Genomic DNA, 22,871 nt, shown 5'->3' on the forward strand with positions numbered 1-22,871 from the left:
CGCCGCTTGATTGCATTTTGAAAGAATATGACTGGATTACGGAAAAATACACACATGTTAAGTTCTTAGATACCTTCATCGCCAATGTGGACTTACTGCAGAGCCAGGCAAAAGAGTAGACTTGCTCGCAAAACACGTGAAACAGCTGATGATAGCGAAGCCCAACCGTGCCAGGTAAGGACGGTCTGACAGATTCTCAAAAGTCGTCTGCTAACGAAGCAAGGGTAGGGTACTCGTGTTTTTGTTTTGGTTCGCTAGCATCTGGTTATCTTGTAAGTTGAATGTTCGTTTTTTCCTACCTGCATTGCTTTCATAATGAAAGAAACGTTTGCTTATTGCATCTCATACATCAGATCAGTTCTGAGATTCATTTTTGCGTGCAACTGATATGGTTTTCTGAGCCGTGCAATACGATTTTGGAACTTCATACAAATGTGTCACATTGTTCGGCGCGAGGTCAAAGGTCGGGAGCAAAGTAGTTCTTCGCCCAAATCGGAATCTGCACTATCATATATTTTTTTGAGTCCATGATGTATTTATTGAGCTATAAAAATACAACATATATACCCATACTGAAGTAACAGAGACAAAGAAGGGAGGTCATGGGATATATATATATATATATATATATATATATAGATATATATATATATATATATATATATATATATATATATATATATATATATATATATATATATATGACTGTAGTATCTCACTGTATGGTCCACACATCCCTGCAATTTTTTTTGGGGGGGTGTGTTTTTGTTTGTGTTTTTGTTTTAGCTTTCAAGCTTGTGATGTATTTTTCAGACTTAATTAGCGATCGGGGTTGGTCTCTGCTCAAAGGCACAGTAAGCCTCCCGTAAACAATCACAGATACTGCCAGGCTTTTACACACAGTACAAACACCCTTCCATTTGAACGCTCACCAAACGGGAACATCCTAGGTGCCCTACGTAAAGAGCGAGCAATTTTCAAAGAATTTATTTTTGCGTGGTTTAATTTTTATCTTACCCCTGAGCCATCGTGAACCCGTGTGATCCAGTTTCCCTTTTTCACAATGTAGTCGTCAGTTGGTCATTTGAATGCGACTCAATGTGAGCTTATCTGCAATAGCACGTTATTATGTACCTCTGACTATGCACGAAACAAACGGCTGTGGTTCACAAGAACTCTAGCGATGGCTTTTGACTGTTCAGAGGACTGCTACGAGAACCACGACCTTGCGTGACCCTGCTTCCGGGCTTTTCTTTTTTCAAACTTTCAAAACTTCGAATTGTACTGATCTTGTCTTGATGAAAAAAGAATTCTTTTATGATTTAAGAATGTTTGTGTAACAAGCTGTCAATTTATTATTTAGATTTTAAAAGTTAGGTCTAGCGCCAAAACGCACCACGGTCCGATTGTCTCTGAGCAATCGGCGCAAAATTAATTCTTTAAAAATTGCTCGCTCTTTACGTAGGGCACCTAGGATGTTCCCGTTTGGTGAGCGTTCAAATGGAAGGGTGTTTGTACTGTGTGTAAAAGCCTGACAGTATCTGTGATGGTTTACGGGAGGCTTACTGTGCCTTTAACTGAGACTTTACAGTCTTTGATTCTGTGTTTACACGAAAGAGTGTGCGCACAGCTTAGAAACAAGTCTCTTTGCGACATAGACAATTTGAGAACTTTCCAGCAGCATGCGTCAACAACTGTCGTTAGTTTTGCTATGAAAATCGTCGTCGTACGAATTAAGTGTTATCTCCCTTCTTACGTTTCTTTGTGTTCGTACGCGCACAATCGAGCACCCACACATGCGGGTGCGGGCGAGCACACAAAAAATAAAACCCAAAGCATATTTTGCGCACACACACAACACATTCTGATAATCATCGGTCCACGCTATCGCTCAGGTCTCTCCGACATGATGAATAATTACTACGCGCATTAAAGGGAAATCTATCAAAACGTGATTGTAGAATGGCCGACTTCCACAGTGATCTCCGTTCTGTTCTGCACAGTTATGATAAAGACATCGTTCTAAGGTCAAAACAAGTCGAAATTTTGAGACTGCTGTGGGAAGGAGACCGTGATATTGTTGCATCACTCCCAACTGGTTACGAAAAAAGTCGTCCGCTACGTAGCCATTTTCTTATGATCACGTGACAAAGTTGATTATCACGTGACACTTTTGCCATATTTAGAGTTGTTTGCACAGTAAATACATCCGCGAAAGATAGCTCGCTTGAATGTGTCTTACATAACAATTCCTTTCTAAATTTAAAAATTACACAACTCCATGAAAAATCATGATCGACGATCGCGAATCTGCTTATATCAATAACACATTACAAAAAGCTCTAAATATGTAAAATAAATCCATTTATTCCCCCCTCTGCTTCTTTACCTCTGTAAACTTGTAGAGCTAGTTATTTTTCGATAATGACCCAGCAACCAAACAAATAACGAGCCAGCAACAGCCTGAATCCTCGATAGTGCAATGGGTTGAGAAGCTGTTCTGTTTCGGTACTACTTTTGCGACTGAAAAGTTCCGAACGCTCTATACGTACGAAGTATACATCTCTGGAGCAAACAATACAAACATACCGCATTTAAATTAACAACTACAGGCCTGAACACATGAATCTCCATATAAAATCCATGAGTTCGGTTGTTTTCTGAATCTAGATCTGCCGTGCAAAAACCGTTCATCACAAGCAAATTCCCAAGGCAGGTAACTCATACTCTGGCGACAAGAGTAGTTCCCCTTCTTTTAACGCAGTTTCTTCGACAACACTGACTGCAATCCGACGGTCAGTTTTCAACAATATTTCATTTTATAAACAGATCACACGCAACCAAATGCACACATCTCATCAATTTAAACAACATAAAGCGGTTTCATACACTATTTTCCCCAGAAAACTGAACTTCATACAGTAATTAACGTTGGAACACGGGTGCAAAAGTTCGTCTGCTAGTCCCATTTGACGAAAGAACATTTACTAAGCGATACTAAAACATAAACAGAACACACAATATCTGCCTTTACCGCCACAGCAGAATAACAGCATATATGTGTACTTGATTTTAGTCCAAAACAGGGAAACTGAAAAGAAGTGTTAACAGAATGGAATGATTTGCACGGAACTATACAACCGCGCATTAATCGATCGCCTGCGCAGGTTGACTGGTTGAGTGATTCGGATTCGATCAAACTTTCGCACAAAAACTCCTGTTTTTTTGGAATAACTGAAGAAAGGAGGAATAAAGAGGTTACACACCTCGTCTCAGTGATTATTAAAAATAATGGTCTCAGTTCGCGGTCATGAAAAAGCTCGCTGAAGCTCGCATTTTTCATGATCCGCTAACTTCGACCATTATTTTTAATAATCGCTGAGACTCGGCATGTAACCTCTATTTTCTCTCCAGAGAAGGAAAACAAAGGCATCCTGTCAGGGATAAATGAGACCCAAGGGAAGTAACTCATTTTGACCTGAGTTCAGGATGAATGTCAAGGGATAATGAGCAGTCAGGTCTCCCAGCGGCCCCAGAACTGGCTCCCAAAGCACACTGAATGAAATGACCGTATACAGGGCTGGATACCATTCATAAACAAGAACTCAGATCTGATCAGGTGTTACTTGCAATGGGGAAATCAACACAAAATGTGTAAAGAGACACTATATATGGAGTACACTGAGTAATGATCTAACAATAAGACACTTTTAATCAAATCTAGATAGAGACTTCATTTAAAGGGCTTCTGTACATTGACCCAAAACAGGTCGTAATTTTCATCACACACTAGGAATACGTAGAGGTTACATGCTGAGTCTTATGGCCCTGTCACACGACCGTTTTAAAGCCTGCGTATGCCGACGTATGGGACATTTGAATAAGTACGCTGGCGTACGTCGAATACGTTATGGGTACTTTATGGGTACGTTTTGTATACGTTAAGAGGACGCTGAAGCACGCTGGCAATACGTCGTAGTACGCTGAGCACGCAGCAAAGTTTTGTGCATGCACAAAACTTTGCTGCGTGCTCAGCGTACTACGACGTATGCCAGCGTGCTTCAGCGTCCTCTTAACGTATACAAAACGTACCCATAAAGTACCCATAACGTATTCGACGTACGCCAGCGTACTTATTCAAATGTCCCATACGTCGGCATACGCAGGCTTTAAAACGGTCGTGTGACAGGGCCATCAGTGATTATTAAAAATAATGGCCGAAGTTAGCGGATCATGAAAAATGCGAGCTTTAGCGAGCTTTTTCATGACCGCGAACTGAGACCATTAATTTTTATAATCACTGAGACGAGGTGTGTAACCTCTTTATTCCTCCTTTCTTCAGTTATTCAAAGAAAAGAGAAGTTTTCTGGCGAAAGTTTGATCGAATCCTATTCACTCAACCAGTCAACCTGCGCAGGCGATCGATTAATGCGCGGTTGTATAGTTCCGTGCAAATCATTCCATTCTGTCAACACTTCTTGTCAGTTTTCCTATTTTGGACTAAAATCAAGTACACAGATATGCTGTTATTCTGCTGTGGCGGCAAAGGCAGATATTGTGTGTTCTGTATATGTTTTGGTATCGCTTAGGATAATGTTCTTTCGTCAAATGGGACTAGCAGACGAACTTTTGCACCCGTGTTCCAACGTTAAAAACTGTATGAAGTTCAGTTTTCTGGGGAAAATAGTGTATGAAACCGCTTTATGTTGTTTAAATTGATGAGATGTGTGCATTTGGTTGCGTGTGATCTGTTTATAAAATGAAATATTGTTGAAAACTGACCGTCGGATTGCAGTCTGTTGTCGAAGAAACTGAGTGAAAAGAAATTTGAAAGGGGAACTACTCTTGTCGCTAGACAAAGTATGAGAGTTACTTGCCTTGGGAATTTGCTTGTGATGAACGTCTGTGCACGAGCAGATCTTGATTCAGAAAACAACCAAACTCATGGATTTTATATGGAGATTCATGTGTTCAAGCCTGTAGTTGTTAATTTAAATGTGGTATGTTTGTATTGTTTGCTCCAGAGATGTATACTTTGTACATTAGAGCGTTCGGAACTTTTCAGTCGCAAAAGTAGTACCGACGCAGAACAGCTTCTCAACCCATTGCGCTATCGAGGATTCAGGCTGTTGCTGGGTCGTTATTTGTTTGGTTGCTGGGTGTTTATCGAAAAATAACTAGCTCTACAAGTTTACAGAGGTAAAGAAGCAGAGGGGGGGAATAACGTAAAATAAGTGTTCGAGCGCTCATTTATTCAATCTGTTGTGGTTGTGGATGATGTTTTGAGGCTGTGATTTTTCCATCCTACTGTTCGCTCCTGCAAGCGGAATATTACACTACAGTACAACTTTAAAATGGGCCCCAGAGCTACAGAGTTCAGATTTTGGGTTGAATACGAGTAGATGACACATGCACACATGATAAATGCCTTTGGTCATGGCTTGAGCGCCCAAATATGGACCAGCTGTGAATTTTTCTGTATCTATATATTTTGCTACATTTCTATCAAAGCTGATTCGCTTTTCTTAGGCCTAACGGTCAATTAAATAGAGAACAACTACCAAACACAAAACGAAACTTCTTCGCAAAAAACAAGCTAGTTATCAGCATGAAACAATAAGTGGTCCATATTAGGGCCCTTCCCCTAATTGTTTTGGACATTAAAATTCAACATTCCCCTGATAAAGATGATTTTTTTTTTAAAGGTCAGGCAATTATGCACAGAGCTGAGCATAAAGTCACCTTGTCATTTATTCAAGTGGAGATCAATCTTAGTCAGTGCACATGGTAGAGTTTGCATTCAACCATGCTGGCAGAAGTCCCAGGGGAGAGCAATTCATAATCCGGTCGGGAAGATACTGTACTAAGAAAAGAGGATTATCAATCAATCAATCAATAGGAAGCTTATATAGCGCGTATTCCGTGGGTACAGTTCTAAGCGCTTGTCGAAGAGTTGTCAACACAGGACTAACAAAGAAACTAACATCTACAGACGGACACGAACCCTATCACACACTAGCAAACCCTGATAAACATACAAAAAACAACTGTTTAACAACAATGTACACATCAATAGCTAGGTCCAAACAAAATAATATCAAGCACAAAGAAAACACCTCTCACAGAGCACAGCACAAGAATGTCTTTTGGGGCACAACACATCACGTCGAACATGAAAGTCGCAGCCAGCTACGAGAAGAACTGAGTCTTCAACCTACTCTTGAACGCGTCAAGAGAGGGGCTCTGGCGAAGCTCAAGCGGCAGGGAGTTCCAGACGGAGGGGCCCGCAGAGGGGAATGCACGCTGACCAGCAGATGCGAGTTTCGAGCGAGGGATGTGAAGGCGGAGTGGGTCAGCAGCAGAACGAAGGGGACGGTCGGAGGGCTGGGTGTACAGGTCCAGGGAGGATTGAAGGTACTCGGGAGCAGAGTCGTTGAGACACTTGTAGACCAGAGTGGACAGTCTGTAGTAGATTCGGGTGTTGACAAGGAGCCAGTGCAAGGAGCGAAGTAGGGGGGTGATGTGGTCTCGCTTCGTCTTCATCAACGTCAGCCTGGCAGCAGCGTTCTGGACTCGTTGTAGGCCATGAATGGATGAGGCGGGGAGGCCAACCAGAACTAGTTGCAGTAGTCCAGACGACTGAAGATGAGGGAGACAACCACCTTGACACAGGCGTCGTGGGTGAGGTAGCGACGGATGGAGGCGATGCGTCGTAGGTGGAAAAAGCAGGTCTTGATGATGAAGGAGATGTGTGTCTGCATGGAGAGAGTGGAGTCGAGAAAGACGCCAATGCTCTTGACAGCAGGGGAGAATGGAACAGTCGTGTCATCCAGCTGAAGGTCGGTCACAGTGAGGGAAGCAATCTTCTGTCGTGTTCCAACGAGAAGGGCCTCCGTCTTCTCACTGCTTCAACTTGTTCTCAGTCATCCAGTTCTTGATGTCAGTGAAACAACTGGAGATGGATCCCTTATACTGAACCTTTTCTGTTCTTTTTTTCACGCCCATTCAATTCAATGATAGCATATATTTCTGCTGCAAAAGTTCATGAATCTTTGGAATTAATAAAAACTACAGAATTAAACATTACAGTTTCAGCTTTCCTCCAAGTGTCTAACTGTATAATTACTACTCCAATGAGATGGTGAAATCGAATTAATAAAGTATACAGATTTAAATATACCATTTCTCTCCAATGACCAAAAAGGTGAATTGGACTCGGAGATTACCGCGAAGGAATTAACTATTGCCCTTAAATTATTAAATAACGATTCAGCCCCAGGTCTTGATGGCCTCACTACCTGTTTTTATAAAGTATTTTGGTTGAAGATAAGGGATGTAGTTCATGCCTCATTTGTAGCATCATTTGTTAATGGCGAATTATCGCCCACTCAAAAACAAGCTGTCCTGACCTTAATTCATAAAGGTAAAGATTTACCTAGGGACGTTCTCGGCAACTGGAGACCAATATCTCTGACAAATACAGATTACAAGATAATTGCGAAATGTTTATAGCAATGCGACTTTCCACTGTAATAGGTGATATTATACATGAAAATCAAGTTGGCTTTATGAAAGGAAGAAAAATAAGTAACATGATTAGACTCATTGATGATACCATAGATATTATGAACACAATGGATAAACCTGGAGTTTTATTAGCAGTTGACTTTCGACGTGCATTTGATTCCATATCCAAAGATTACATTTTGTTTGCATTTGATAAATTTGGTTTTGGGGATAATTTCAAAAAATGGGCTTCTGTCCTGATGAACAATAGTCAAAGTTGTATTAATTATACAGGGTGGATATCCGAACCTTTTCCTGTGGAAACTGGCATTCGCCAAGGATGTCCATTCTCTCCAATGGCTTTTGTTATTGCCCTTGAAATGTTGGCGATCAAGATTCGTTCTGATGAAGCTATTAAGGGTATCCATCTGCCTATGTCACCCTTTGAGGTATCACCCATCACGGTCCTAAAACTGTTATTATATGCTGATGACGTCACTCTTTTTTTGCATGATAGAATAGATCTAGAAAGGGCGTTATACATTTTGAATATATTTAAACGTTTTTCAAACTTGGAAGTGAATGTTAACAAAACGGAAGCCATGTGGATAGGGTCCAAAAAGTTGTGTACAGATCAGTATTTTGGTCTTAAATGGAAATGTAAAGTAAAAATTGTTGGAATTATTTTTTCAAACAATATACCCGCATCGTCTTTAGAGGAAAACTGGTCAAAGAAAATTCAACGAATACAACAAATAATCGCCAATTGGTCAAAAAGAAATTTAAGTATACAAGGTAAAATTTGTATTGTTAAAACCTTTCTTATATCTCAATTCGTTTATATTTTCCAGTCTCTGGCAGTACCTCATCATGTTTTATATCATATTATTTCTATTTTGTTTAGGTTTATATGGAAGAAAAAGTATTCAAATACGCGCGCATTTGAAAAAGTAAGACGAACAGTTATGTGTAAAGAAAAAGATTATGGTGGTTTGAATATGATAAACGTAGTAGATATGCACAACTCATTTATGATTTCCTGGCTTGTTAATTTGCAAAACTCCACACAAAAGTATTGGTCTGTTATTCCAAGATATTGTCTGTCATGTCTGGGCATTGGTTTATCGTGCTTTGACTCAAATGCATCTTCGAAAACGATGAATGGCCTCAATAGTTGCAGATCATTGTTTTGGAAACAAGTGTTATTGACTTGGCTTGACAATAAAAGTGTTTTCTGTGAAAAGTATGATTTTGCACCAGTAAATAAATATTAAAGGACCAATGCATTTGGAACAATATGAATATTCAATTTAAACATAAATGCCTATTTTTTAAAGATTTTATAAAACATAATATCTCATTTGTAAAGGATGTTATGAATGAAAATGGTATTATTATTTCTTTTGAAGATTTATGTCAAAAAGTGGGTTATAAACCATCCAGACAGTTTGAATACAATGCATTATGCACAGCACTTAAATCCAGACGTACAGACACATTACCATATCAATATTTTACATTGCAGGATTTCATTGTTAACGGTGGTAATATAACAGCAAAGTTTATTAGAAAATGTTTAGTTGATCTTGATGTCCAGATTCCGAGTGCCTGTGATTTTTGGAAACGAAAACATAATGTAGATTTGGATAAGAGAAACTGGTTACTGGCCGTTAACAGCACAAAAGAAGAAAGATTACGTCTGCTGCACTGGAAACTATTACATAGAATATATCCAACCAATATTTTATCAAACAAAATGGGATTACGAACATCGAATAAGTGTTAAGTTTGTAATGAATTAGACACCATTGAACGTTTCTTTTTTAGTTGCCAAGAGGTGATGAAGGGTTGGAAAATATGTAAAGATTTTGTGTATAAGAAAATACATGTTGCCATCATTTTGAATGAAGAAAATGTATTTTTGGGTTATTTTAGGGAAAGTTTGAAAAGTGATTATATTTACTTTGTGAATTATTGTATTTTAATTACCAAAATGACCATTGGAAAATTTAGATATGGGAAAAAGTTAGATTTGGGTGTATTATTGGAAACTGAGCTGAACATTAGGAATAAATTTATGTTATGATTACTTTTATGTATTTATTTATTTAAACATATTAGTTTACTGATAAGGTTTATTGATTTAAAAATGTACACATTTGACAGAGAAAAGAAAAGACCTATGAAGAAGGTTTGCTCCAAGCCACACACACACACAAAAATAATAATAAGGCAAAAAAATAATTGTAGTAGCAAACCTGCATGCAACTGAGGTTAAAAAAAAACAAGAAAAAAAACCAAAAAAACCAAAAAACAAGAATTAATAAAGTATACAGATTGTAGAAAATCACAATCATGCTTTAATTGTTACATTTCCAGCTCTACATTTTCTGTAGGTTGTTCAATAAACTATAACATGCGTCAGTGGTGCAAAATAATTTCTACTGCTAGCGCTCAGTGAACTTTTCCCGATGTAAGCAAAATGAATTTTGTTCTATATGTCAACATTTTCTGAACTAAAAATGTGAATGTCTGATAAATAACCTTTTTTTATATTTAGTCGAGTTTTGACTAAATGTTTTAACATAGACGGGGAATCGAGAAGAGGGTTCTGGTGTGTGTGTGTGTGTGTGTGTGTGTGTGTGTGTGTTTGTGTGCGTGTGTGTGTGTGTGTGTGTGTGTGTTTGTGTGCGTGTGTGTGTGTGTGTGTGTGTGTGTGTGTGTGTAGAACGATGCCAAGACAACTACTGAACCGATATTAATAAAACTTCACATGAGAGTTCTAGGGTATGGTATGCCCAGACCATTTAGTCCTTCTTTGGATAAATATCAATGATGACGTCAAATTCGGCTTTTCGTGAAAGTTGAGGCGGCACTGTCACGCCCTCATTATTCGATCAAACTGATTTAAAAAAACATTTACTCATCTAGTGTGAACACGTAAACAAAAGTAAGGAAAATAATTATGGTTAAAATGGAGCATATACTGTCAGGCTTTTACACACAGTACAAACACCCTTCCATTTGAACGCTCACCAAACGGGAACATCCTAGGTGCCCTACGTAAAGAGCGAGCAATTTACAAAGAATTAATTTTGCGGATTGTCTCCTCACACAATCGGACCGTGGTGCGTTTTGGCGCTAGACCTAACTTTTAAAATCTAAATAATAAATTGACAGCTTGTTACACAAACATTCTTAAATCATAAAAGAATTCTTTTTTCATCAAGACAAGATCAGTACAATTCGAAGTTTTGAAAGTTTGAAAAAAGAAAAGCCCGGAAGCAGGGTCACGCAAGGTCGTGGTTCTCGTAGCAGACGACGGTTTATGCCTATCGCCCGTTCCTCTGAACAGTCAAAAGCCATCGCTAGAGTTCTTGTGAACCACAGCCGTTTGTTTCGTGCATAGTCAGAGGTACATATTGTTTGTTTGTTTATTTGTTGCTTAACGTCCAGCCGACTACGCAGAGCCATATCAGGACGAGGAAGGGGGGGATGAAGGGGGCCACTTGTCAAGCGATTCCTGTTTACAAATGCACTAACCCATTACTTGTGTCCCAGCAGGCTTTAGTAAAACTAAATTAATACCTACTGGAAGATTACCAGTTTCCAGTATGTTAAAATAGGCTTAACCTACCTACTGCTGGACTTACATCAGAACACTAACAGATTAAACTATACATGAATCGCGAGACAAGCGGCAAGAGAAGAGATTTTTGGAAAAAATACAGGTGAATGAGCAAGAAGGCAGAAAAAAGAAAAGAATTCATGAAGAAAAAGAGAGCATGACAGGAAAGAGGAACCAAAAATCTACCTAACAGCAAACTAGAAAGCTCCTGCGGTTCCAAAAACAGGAGGGGCCTTTAATTTCATAACCGCAGTGCCCCACTGCGGGGAGAGGTACATAATAACGTGCTATTGCAGATAAGCTCACAGCGAATTCACACCGGTGACACTGTGACGGTTCCCCTACGCTTTGTGTTCGGTGCCCTGACCCTTTGTGTTCGGTTCCCACTCGGTTCCCACACGCCAAAATTCGCGGACAAAACATCCATTTATGGTAGTATTACGCAATGTTGCTCTCTGAGAATGGTCTTGTTAGATCTGTGAGTGTTTACACTACATGCCTAGGTGCTGTTCGCCTATCAAGCCCCTGTGACCTGGAATAGATTACCTCTGCCTCTCAGACACACAGATTCTCTCACTACATTCAAGACAAATCTCAAAACACACCTCTTTCAGCGCAAGTGATTTTCCCTCCAGCATCTCCCCACCCACCCCATCCCGCACCACCTCACCCCCTACCTAGTGCCTAAAATAACGTGTATATATTTTTTCTGCGCTTTGTGTCAGCACTGTTTGTGTGTGTGTAAATAGTATTGTTGACACGTTTTTATACAGTAGCCTTATGTGGTTCTTGTGCCTAGGCTGTGTATTGGATTGTCATTGTATGCCTGCATCATTAGTTGTCAGTAATTATTACATGTGCTGATTGTTCTCTTTGCCTGCGCGCGTATAGTATGTTGGTTATGATTGGTCATAGTATGTTTGTTTATGTTTGGTCGTTATCTTTGCCTGTGCGTGTATTGTATGTTTGGTCGTTTTCTTTGCCTGTGCATGTATAGTTTGTTGGTTATGTTTGGTCGGTTTCTTTGCCTGTGCGTGTATAGTATGCTTGGTCGATGTATGTATTGTAAAGCGCTAAGAGTAGACATTTTTCTAGAATAGCGCTATAAAAGTTTGCATTATTATTATTAAGGTTTTTGATATTTTAGCCGTTATTAGGTAGAATGCCTTCCACTTTACTGCAAAACTGCATAATTCGTAGCATCGGCAAGAAATATCCTACCAAAAAATGCCTGCTTGGAACTGTCGTTGGTCCAGCAAAAGGTTCAACATGTCTGTAGCAGACAGCCCAAGTTTCAAGATTGTAGGGCCATCCAAACAGCCGTAATAATAAAAACAACAAAAGTAGTCAGTGAAATTGGCTGTGTTCGGTCCCCCCACACTTTTGTGACGTAGGCGTGACGGTTCCCATAATTCATTGTGTCGGTTCCCACTTTCTGTGTCGGACCCCACTTTCGACCTAATTTCTCTGTGACGGACCCCACAACCAGCCTATTTTGTGTCGGTCCCCACACCTTCTTGGATTTATGACTTGCCGGTTACTTGTATCATTGTATTCATTGAATCTAATTGTCTCGGAGTTATTTTTCAGCAAAAACCGGCAAGGCAGCACCTTTTGTGATACCAAGTAAGTCAGATGACATCAGTATGTGTGTGTGTGTGTGTGTGTGTGTGTGTGTGTGTGTGTGTGTGTGTGTGTGTGTATGTGTGAGAGAGAGAGAGAGAGAGAGAGAGAGAGTGTGAGAGAGAGAGAGAGAGAGAGAGAGAGAGAGAGAGAGAGAGAGAGAGAGAGAGAGAGATTGACACCTTTCCAGATCACTCCGGTTATGCGACACTACCGCGAGCGTCACTACCGCGTGTCACACTACGGCGAGTACGACACTACCGCGTGTAACACTACCGCGTGTCACACTACCGCGAGTACGACACTACCGCGAGTATAACACTGCCGCGTGTCACACTACCGCGCGTACCACAACCGCGAGTACCATAACCGTAGAGAGAACGCATGCAAACTTACTTCTTGTGAGTTTGTGTTCTAACGGCTTTGATTGGAAGCAACCCATTCTATATGTATTCTGATAGTGTGTTCTGATCGTTTTGAGTTCTTGGTTAGCATGACAAACATTGAATTAGTGTTCAGAGAACAGACCAGGCCTTTTTGTTTTATATTTCAAGGAAACATTTCAACCTTTGCCTTCAGCCATGGAAGTCATAAAATGACACGCGGTAATGTTATACTCGCGGTAGTGTGACACGCGGTAGTGTTATACTCGCGGTAGTGTCGTACTCGCGGTAGTGTCGTACTCGCGGTAAGTTCTGTTTCCGTACCCGCGACAGCGGCAGCGACAAAAGAAAACGCGCGCAAACGCGTGACGTGTTTCCGTACTTGCATTTTAAACATGCGGTAAAATCTGCAAACTCCCGCGTTGCCGCGCGACAACGCGAAAAAATCGCTCCAGGACCCTTTCAAAAAAATCGCGTCGCTTGCCGCTTGTCGCGCCGCTAACGCGTCGCGCGTGTGGAAACACTCCTGGTCATTTTCTATGTGCTTGATTTTCGTCGCACCGCTGGAAAAACGCTGTCGCGGGTACGGAAACACAACTTTAGTGTGAGACGCGGTAGTGGTACTCGCGGTAGTGACGCTCGCGGTAGTGACCAGCACCCGATCACTCCACATAAACGCTGGTTCTGGTTGCATTGTGCCGCTGACATAAGGCTAATAGGATTTTTACACCCCCGGTATAGGGGTGTGTATAGGTTTCACTCGATGTGTTTGTGTTCGCAAGTAGATCTCAAGAATGAACGGACCGATCGTCACCAAACTTGGTGAACAGGTTCTATACATTCCTGAGACGGTCCTTACAAAAATTGGGACCAGTCAAACACACGGTTAGGGAGTTATTGGTGGATTAAAATTATACAAGGCCTGGTATAGACGGACACCTCCGTTGGTCAAAGGGAAATAACCATTCTCACTGCCACCAACTGAGAAGGTTATTTCCCTTTGACGGGGGTGTAGTTCCTATCGGAGGAATTTTTTGTTTTAATCCTTTTGTGGTATTGCTGATGATGCTGAACATGTATTTTACTAGTTTACCAATATGTATCTTTGACCCTGATAGCCTACGAAAACGGAGCAATCATGGCCCAACATTGGCCCAATGCTGAATTTATTGGCGCGGTGTTGAGCCTTAGTCGGGCCGTTGTCGTAGGCTGTCAGGGTTTATGTAGCCTTGTTCCATTGTATTCTGACTGTCATAAAGTAATTAATTTTAAGAGAAAGCAGTCATGAACACAAGGAGCTGGGAAAAGTTGCCTCTTACAACAAGCGTGGATAAAGACACATAGTTGACATAGGCAAGTACTCTTTTTTTTTTCAATCACCACTAGAAGTCCCTGGGCAGCATTTTGCTCTGAAAACTGAATCTCACATACGACAGGTGGATCTTTTATTTTAAAAATGTGCCAAATTGCATATCTCCAAGGCCGTAAGACTAAGAGTAGATATTGGGAAGGCCAGTTCAAGAAGGTGTGGGTGGATCAACACATAATTTGCTGGTATACTGGGAACCGTCCCAGAGATAAATAATGTTATATATTATTTGTGGCATAAACTAATAAAGTTAGTCTCTCTCTCTCTCTCTCTCTCTCTCTCTCTCTCTCTCTCTCTCTCTCTCTCTCTCTCTCTCTCTCTCTCTCTCTCTCTCACACACACACACACACATACTGATGTCATCTGACTTACTTGGTATCACAAAAGGTGCTGCCTTGCCGGTTTTTGCTGAAAAATAACTCCGAGACAATTAGATTCAATGAATACAATGATACAAGTAACCGGCAAGTCATAGATCCAAGAAGGTGTGGGGACCGACACAAAATAGGCTGGTTGTGGGGTCCGTCACAGAGAAATTAGGTCGAAAGTGGGGTCCGACACAGAAAGTGGGGACCGACACAATGAATTATGGGAACCGTCACGCCTACGTCACAAAAGTGTGGGGGGACCGAACACAGCCAATTTCACTGACTACTTTTGTTGTTTTTATTATTACGGCTGTTTGGATGGCCCTACAATCTTGAAACTTGGGCTGTCTGCTACAGACATGTTGAACTTTTTGCTGGACCAACGACAGTTCCAAGCAGGCATTTTTTGGTAGGATATTTCTTGCCGATGCTACGAATTATGCAGTTTTGCAGTAAAGTGGAAGGCATTCTACCTAATAACGGCTAAAATATCAAAAACCTTCAATCCAACAGCACCTAGGCATGTAATGTAAACACTCACAGATCTAACAAGACCATTCTCAGAGAGCAACATTGCGTAATACTACCATAAATGGATGTTTTGTCCGCGAATTTTGGCGTGTGGGAACCGAGTGGGAACCGAACACAAAGGGTCAGGGCACCGAACACAAAGCGTAGGGGAACCGTCACAGTGTCACCGGTGTGGAATTACAAACTGACGACTACATTGTGAAAAAGGGAAACTGCATCACACGGGTTCACGTTTGTTTTGCCTAACTCTTACAACACGCAAACATAAATTCTTTGAAAATTGCTCGCTCTTTACGGAGGGAACCTGGGATGTTCCCAAGCGGTGAGTGTTTAAATGAAAGGGTGTTTGTACTGTGTGTAAAAGCCTGACATTATCTGTGATGGTTTACGGGAGGATTACTGTGCCTTTAACTTCTGGGTTTTTATATTTAGTCAAGTTTTGACTAAATATTTTAACATCGAGGGGGAATCGAAACGAGGGTCGTGGTGTATGTGCGTGTGTGTGTGCGTGTGTGTGTGTGTGTAGAGCGATTCAGACTAAACTACTTGACCGATCTTTATGAAATTTGACATGAGAGTTCCTGGGTATGAAATCCCCGAACGTTTTTTTCATTTTTTTGATAAATGTCTTTGATGACGTCATATCCGGCTTTTCGTGAAAGTTGAGGCGGCACTGTCACGCCCTCATTTTTCAACCAAATTGGTTGAAATTTTGGTCAAGTAATCTTCGACGAAGCCCGGGGTTCGGTATTGCATTTCAGCTTGATGGCTTAAAAATTAATTAATGACTTTGGTCATTAAAAATCTGAAAATTGTAAAAAAAAATAAAAATTAATAAAACGATCCAAATTTACGTTTATCTTATTCTCCATCATTTGCTGATTCCAAAAACATATAAATATGTTATATTCGGATTAAAAACAAGCTCTGAAAATTAAATATATAAAAATTATTATCAAAATTAAACTGTCCAAATCAATTTAAAAACACTTTCATCTTATTCTTTGTCGGTTCCTGATTCCAAAAACATATAGATATGATATGTTTGGATTAAAAACACGCTCAGAAAGTTAAAACAAAGAGAGGTACAGAAAAGCGTGCTATCCTTCTTAGCGCAACTACTACCCCACTCTTCTTGTCAATTTCACTGCCTTTGCCATGAGCGGTGGACTGACGATGCTACGAGTATACGGTCTTGCTGAAAAATGGCATTGCGTTCAGTTTCATTCTGTGAGTGCGACAGCTACTTGACTAAATATTGTATTTTCGCCTTACGCGACTTGTTTCTGGTTACGCTGGATTGTAGCAATCGATGTTTGTCACATAGTAACGCATCACATTTTGTGGGTTTTTTGTTTGTTAGCATTAGACGTTCGACACTATCGCTGAAAGGTACTGTATTTCCATAGACAATTTTCCATTAAGTTTTGGAACGCAGCAGGCGTGGAGCATTTTATGTGTCGTTACCAACGAGGGACAAAGTTGACATTTTGAACATTTGACATTTTGATTCTTTGTTTTGGGATGGATGTGCTCGGTGTCTCTTTGTCAAGTCTAAGGTTTTTCTTTGTAGTCTAGTCGCCTGCAAGTTGTAAGAGTTAGGCAAAACAAACGTTGGAATTAAGTGTCTAAACACACTCGACTAGTTTCTTTCTTTCTCAAAACGATAAAAAGAAGACAATCCGATAAAATGCTGTTGCAGAATAGAGAGAAGGAAATCCTGCGTTTGTGAAGCTGATTTGCTTCCTAGTTGAGATAAAAATAAGCATCCCCTTCAAACTCCTTGGTGATACTTAGCTTATACATCCGGAAGATTTGACTACACGCCGGGGAATAGCCGGAAATGCACAACGACGCCCCCGGCCGTCGCACAATGCATCCGTTGGTTTCTCGGATTGGATGTGTTTGGAAAATGTTCTCGTTTGAGGTAAGTTGAAAGCTTATCAGTAACATTTAACTTCATGCGAGCGTGTGAGACATTTAGCTCGTACATGAAACTAGGGGTAAGAATAAAGTGTGTTCATTATCACTCACAACTCAGACGGGCTTGAGAGAAGTCGCATTGTCACCTCGCTCTCACATCGAATTACATCGCTCACATCTCTACGTTTCTTGTGCCTTGTGTCTGTGCGGTGTTGTGCTGGGTGAGCGGTCTGCCTGACATTGCCTGCTTTTCCACTGCGTTTTTTTGCGCTTAGGTTTGCTTCGCTTTGTTTCGCTCTCACGCCTCAAACGCTCAACGTGCTTACACCTGGCTTCTAACTACCTGATTTTATTACTTGGCCTGCTACAATAAGTGCTGTACGGTTTGTGCTTTTCACTTTGCCTGTTTTGGCCGCTGTTTACATGCGTTTATGCTTGGGCTTTTTATTTGCTTTGTTCCGCTCAACGCTCCGGTGACTTTCTTTCGACCTTAAAGCTGTGGTCTATTTATGACTTTCCGGGGCTACAAGGTTGAAAAATAGGGACACAATCATGTACAGATTTCTGTACAGCAAACACTACCCGAAACCCCACCTATACGGCGTGTATGACCTTGAGAGCTTCAGTCAACGCTTGAATTTTGCAGTGGTAACATCCGGTTTGCTCTCGCAGAGCTGAGTATAATTGTCAAGAAGGATCGAGCAGAAAAAATAAACGACTTGGCAGGGATTCGAACTCAAAGGTACTCGAAATGTCGGGGCTGATGTCTTAACCGCTAGGCCACTTCACCAGTGTTGTCAAAGATAAAAAAATTGATAATGTTATATCATTCTACGCTTGAATTACCATTTATGCGTTGCAAAAACGTAAAAATTGACATTAAAATTTGCCTTTATTTGCAAACATGTTTTACGGAATCGCAGTACATGTTTACACTGTCATGCTACACGACATTCGCGCCATGCAAATAGCTGCGATATCTCTATTTACAACATGCAAGAAAATGACAAGAACAGTAATTGAATCTCTCCAAGCTCTGTGCAGTTGAAACCAGACATCTAAGAAATAGTTATACATGTATTCACTTCTGAGCAATGGGCGGATAGAGATATAAATCATGCTGCTTCAAGAATAACATAACATGAATTCATATCAATGTTTTTCCTTCTTTTTCTCAATTGGCGCAGTAGCCTAGTGGTTAGGACATTAGACACGAAGTCTCGAGGTAGAGAGTTCGAATCTTCGCCGGGGGCGTTTATTTTTTCCCCTTGAACTTGACTAAATATAAAAATGCATAGAACAAAATAGGCAAGAGAGTCAATCAACACTTGTACAAGTTGCCAAGTTGTGTCCTTTTTACATTTAGTCAAGTTTTGACTAAATATTTTAACATCGAGGGGGAATCGAAACGAGGGTCGTGGTGTATGTGCGTGTGTCTGTGTGTCTGTGTGTGTGTGTGTGTGTGTGTGTGTGTAGAGCGATTCAGACTAAACTACTGGACCGATCTTTATGAAATTTGACATGATAGTTCCTGGGTATGAAATCCCCGAACGTTTTTTTCATTTTTTTGATAAATGTCTTTGATGACGTCATATCCGGCTTTTCGTGAAAGTTGAGGCGGCACTGTCACGCCCTCATTTTTCAACCAAATTGGTTGAAATTTTGGTCAAGTAATCTTCGACGAAGCCCGGACTTCGGTATTGCATTTCAGCTTGGTGGCTTAAAAATTAATTAATGACTTTGGTCATTAAAAATCGGAAAATTGTAAAAAAAAATAAAAATTTATAAAACGATCCAAATTTACGTTTATCTTATTTTCCATCATTTGCTGATTCCAAAAACATATAAATATGTTATATTCGGATTAAAAACAAGCTCTAAAAATTAAATATATAAAAATTATTATCAAATTTTTTTTTTCGAAATCAATTTAAAAACACTTTCATCTTATTCCTTGTTGGTTCCTGATTCCAAAAACATATAGATATAATATGTTTGGATTAAAAACACGCTCAGAAAGTTAAAACGAAGAGAGGTACAGAAAAGCGTGCTATCCTTCTCAGCGCAACGAATACCCCGCTCTTCTTGTCAATTCCACGGGCACTGCCTTTGCCACGGGCGGTGGAGTGACGATGCTACGAGTATACGGTCTTGCTGCGTTGCGTTGCGTTCAGTTTCATTCTGTGAGTTCGACAGCTACTTGACTAAATATTGTATTTTCGCTTTACGCGACTTGTTACATTTAGAGGGGGGAATCGAGACGAGGGTCGTGGTGTGTGTGTGTGTGTGTGTGTGTGTGTGTGTGTGTGTGTGTGTGTGTGTGTCTGTGCGTGTCAGTGTGTGTGTGTGTAGAGCGATTCAGACTAAACTACTGGGCCGATCTTTATGAAATTTGACATGAGAGTTCCTGGGTATGATATCCCCGGACGTTGTTTTCTTTTTTTCGATAAATACCTTTGATGACGTCATATCCGGCTTTTTGTAAAAGTTGAGGCGGCACTGTCACACCCTCATTTTTCAATTAAATTGATTGAAATTTTGGCCAAGCAATCTTCGACGAAGGCCGGGGTTTGGTATTGCATTTCAGCTTGGTGGCTTAAAAACTAATGAGTGAGTTTGGTCATTAAAAATCGGAAACTTGTAATTAAAATTATTTTTTTATTAAACGATCCAAAAACAATTTCATCTTATTCTTCGTCATTTTCTGATTCCAAAAACATATACATATGTTATATTTGGATTAAAAACAATCTCTGAAAATTAAAAATATAAAAATTATTATCAAAATTAAATTTCCGAAATCGATTCAAAAACTATTTCATCTTATTCCTTGTCGGTTCCTGATTCCAAAAACATATAGATATGATATGTTTGGATTAAAAACACGCTCAGAAAGTTAAAACGAAGAGAGGTACAGTAAAGCGTGCTATGAAGCACAGCGCAACCGCTGCCGCGCCAAACAGGCTCGTCACTTTCACTGCCTTTTGCACTAGCGGCGGACTACGTTCAGTTTCATTCTGTGAGTTCCACAGCTTGACTAAATGTAGTAATTTCGCCTTACGCGACTTGTTTAATTTTCGTCGATTTTTAATTGGTATATTACGTTTATGTCAGGTCGATTTGGTGGTAGCCTTATTAAGGCAGCGGTTTGGGGATTCATGTAAAAAGTCATCTTTGATTCCAAAAGTGTGACAAATAGCCAAGTGGAGTGTCTTTTTTTTTTTTTTTTTTGTTTTTTTTTCAAACAATTTTATTCACATAAATAACAACAATTAACAATATCTCATACAATGAATTAAATACAACTTATCGAGAACAGCAAGCTAACTTTTTTAACGTTTTGTTCTTCGAACACTCACACAAAAATGCTTCTTATCTGTAACTGCCTATTAAAAATACTTTCCAACGGTAAAAACGAATTTGTTTTTTTATATATACTAACGCACATCTTTCCGATTAAGATAATGTGGTTCAATTTATACATAGTTGCCTTTCTCACCATTACAAAATGCATACCAAATAAAACATCACTAACATTCAAAATAATCTTAATTTCTAAAGTACGAAAAATAAATTCTTCAATAAACTTCCAGAATTTGTATACAACCGGGCATTCAAAAAAGAAGTGTTCAATGAAATCAGTTACATCACAGCAGTAATTACATTTATTAGTTTCCGTTACCGTGGGACAATCGGGCCGATTTTATTATGGAATAATGCATGCATAACGTATAGTGGCAACGTTTTATTTTTTGAGAGTTGGATACAACGAGGTGTATTGGTATTAGCGAGATTTAAGAAACAGCACGTTTCGTTTTGCAGCTCGTTTCGTTTGGTGAATGAGTCACCCCGCGAAACGGAACGTGTAACGAGACGGCATAGGCCGCAGACAAGATTTAGATGTATTCACGTTTCGTTTCGGAATGAAAGGCCGGGCATGGCAGGATATGATCCGCTGACTGGGCATGGCATAATTTCAACTCCACGAGTCAATAAAGGATTGACATACTCGCATTGCACGCACAAGAGCTTCACATTTTTCAATTCATGCACCTGATCACATACGAAGCCAGAATAAAAATTCGATGCGATGACCTACTTCTGCTTCGCCATTTGCTTTCTCACCATGAAGTTGGATAAATGTACCAGGATCAGCACCCTTCAAAATATTTCAGTTCACAACAGTTGTCTACCTCCAATGAACACATTCTCAGCGCTGAAAGACTGTGAAAGGGTTGATGAATCTAGCAATGCATAAAATGGCCAACAAATAAAACTGTTAGTGTGCAAAAATACTCACAAAAGTTGACGAAATATTGTTCGTTTTTTGGGGGTGGAAAACGTGACTGCGTTTTGACGTTCCACGTTCCGTTTCAGTTGACCTTCACCTTTCCAGCGAGAGACCCCCGAAATAATGACGTTTACCACAACTTCAAAACGAAACGTCCCAACGTTTCGTTTCTTAAATCTCCGTATCAACTGACATTGTACGTTCGGGAGATATATTATCATATCAAGATATATGTGATTTGATTGGATATTCGCCAAACCGCATTCTTGAATATAATGTTGTAAAAGCTGCTGTGTCATTATTTATGAGGAAAAATGCTGTAAATATGACTGATGATGTTTGTATTACCTTACCACTGTTTAACGGCAAAAATGTGTTAAGTGCCAGCGAATACAGGAAAGAGATTATTAATATGAAAACAGATGTACCATGTTCCGGAGGATTTTGGAAGAGAAAGTTTAATGTAGAAATTGATGAACGATCCTGGATAGTTGCCTATCAGTCAACACAAGAGACTAGATTAAGAGTTTTACACTGGAAAATTATGCACAACATTTATCCGACCAACATTCTCCTGTGTAAAATGAAAGTGGAGTGTCTTAAATGGCATAGAAAGTTTGAATGGAATGACACGAGAATGAATGTTTTAGTTGGGGTACAAAAATGGAAAGTGAGAAAATGTAAGTTTTACGCCCTCACGGCAAAGCCATATTAGGGGCATGTTACACGGGAAAACCCGGCTTTGTATGAAAAAAATGGAAAGTTTAGTTAGCGGAACTTATATACTAGAGCAGGTACGCAGAGTACACTAGCCGCATGTACACTTGTTGCAGTGAAGCAGTGAGCGATGGGCGTGTTCGGCGACGTTCGGGCGTTCTTTCACGCTACTGGGTCTGTGTTCATGATCATCGCTCTGGCAGCGGCAGACCATCTGTGGGGGGACCACGTCTTCAACTGTCCCTGTGGCAATCACTTGGTCAGGAGGCTCTACACGTCCGCCTTTTTTGTCGTGCCCCCTGTACTCATCATCCTCATTGGTATGTGGGACCAACTAGGGTAGCTGAGACTGGAGAGAGGTGGAGGAGGGGCGGGGGGGGGGGGGTGTGGTTGGGAGGAGATGGTAGAGGTTTTTGGTGGTGCCGACGTTTTGGATCCGGTCGGGGGTCGATGGTGGGTAAGGGTGGGAGTAGGACAGGATGTTGGGGTTTGTGGTGTCTACGTTTAGGGTCGGTTCGGGGGAGGATGGTAA

General features: G+C 40.3%; 1 protein-coding gene and 1 long non-coding RNA gene across 2 annotated transcripts in view; one reads left to right on the top strand and one right to left on the bottom strand.

The window, feature by feature from the left end:
• Positions 1–10,928: 10,928 nt before the first annotated feature.
• On the bottom strand, positions 10,929–11,405 carry LOC138958617 (uncharacterized). Its single transcript, XR_011453454.1, has 2 exons — positions 11,144–11,405; positions 10,929–11,094 (listed from the first exon to the last, which is right to left on the bottom strand). It is a non-coding gene; the product is annotated as an uncharacterized lncRNA (long non-coding RNA).
• Positions 11,406–17,083: 5,678 nt separating this feature from the next.
• The window catches only part of LOC138946061 (uncharacterized), a 39,060-nt gene continuing 33,272 nt past the window's right edge, over positions 17,084–22,871 (top strand). Inside the window, exons 1-2 of the mRNA XM_070317586.1 lie at positions 17,084–17,335; positions 22,456–22,659. The gene's annotated coding sequence lies outside the window, so the exon portion shown is untranslated. The remainder of the gene's footprint in view (positions 17,336–22,455; positions 22,660–22,871) is intronic.

Source organism: Littorina saxatilis, linkage group LG1 (assembly GCF_037325665.1).
Source record: "Littorina saxatilis isolate snail1 linkage group LG1, US_GU_Lsax_2.0, whole genome shotgun sequence".
Classification (NCBI taxonomy): Eukaryota; Metazoa; Mollusca; class Gastropoda; order Littorinimorpha; family Littorinidae; genus Littorina; species Littorina saxatilis.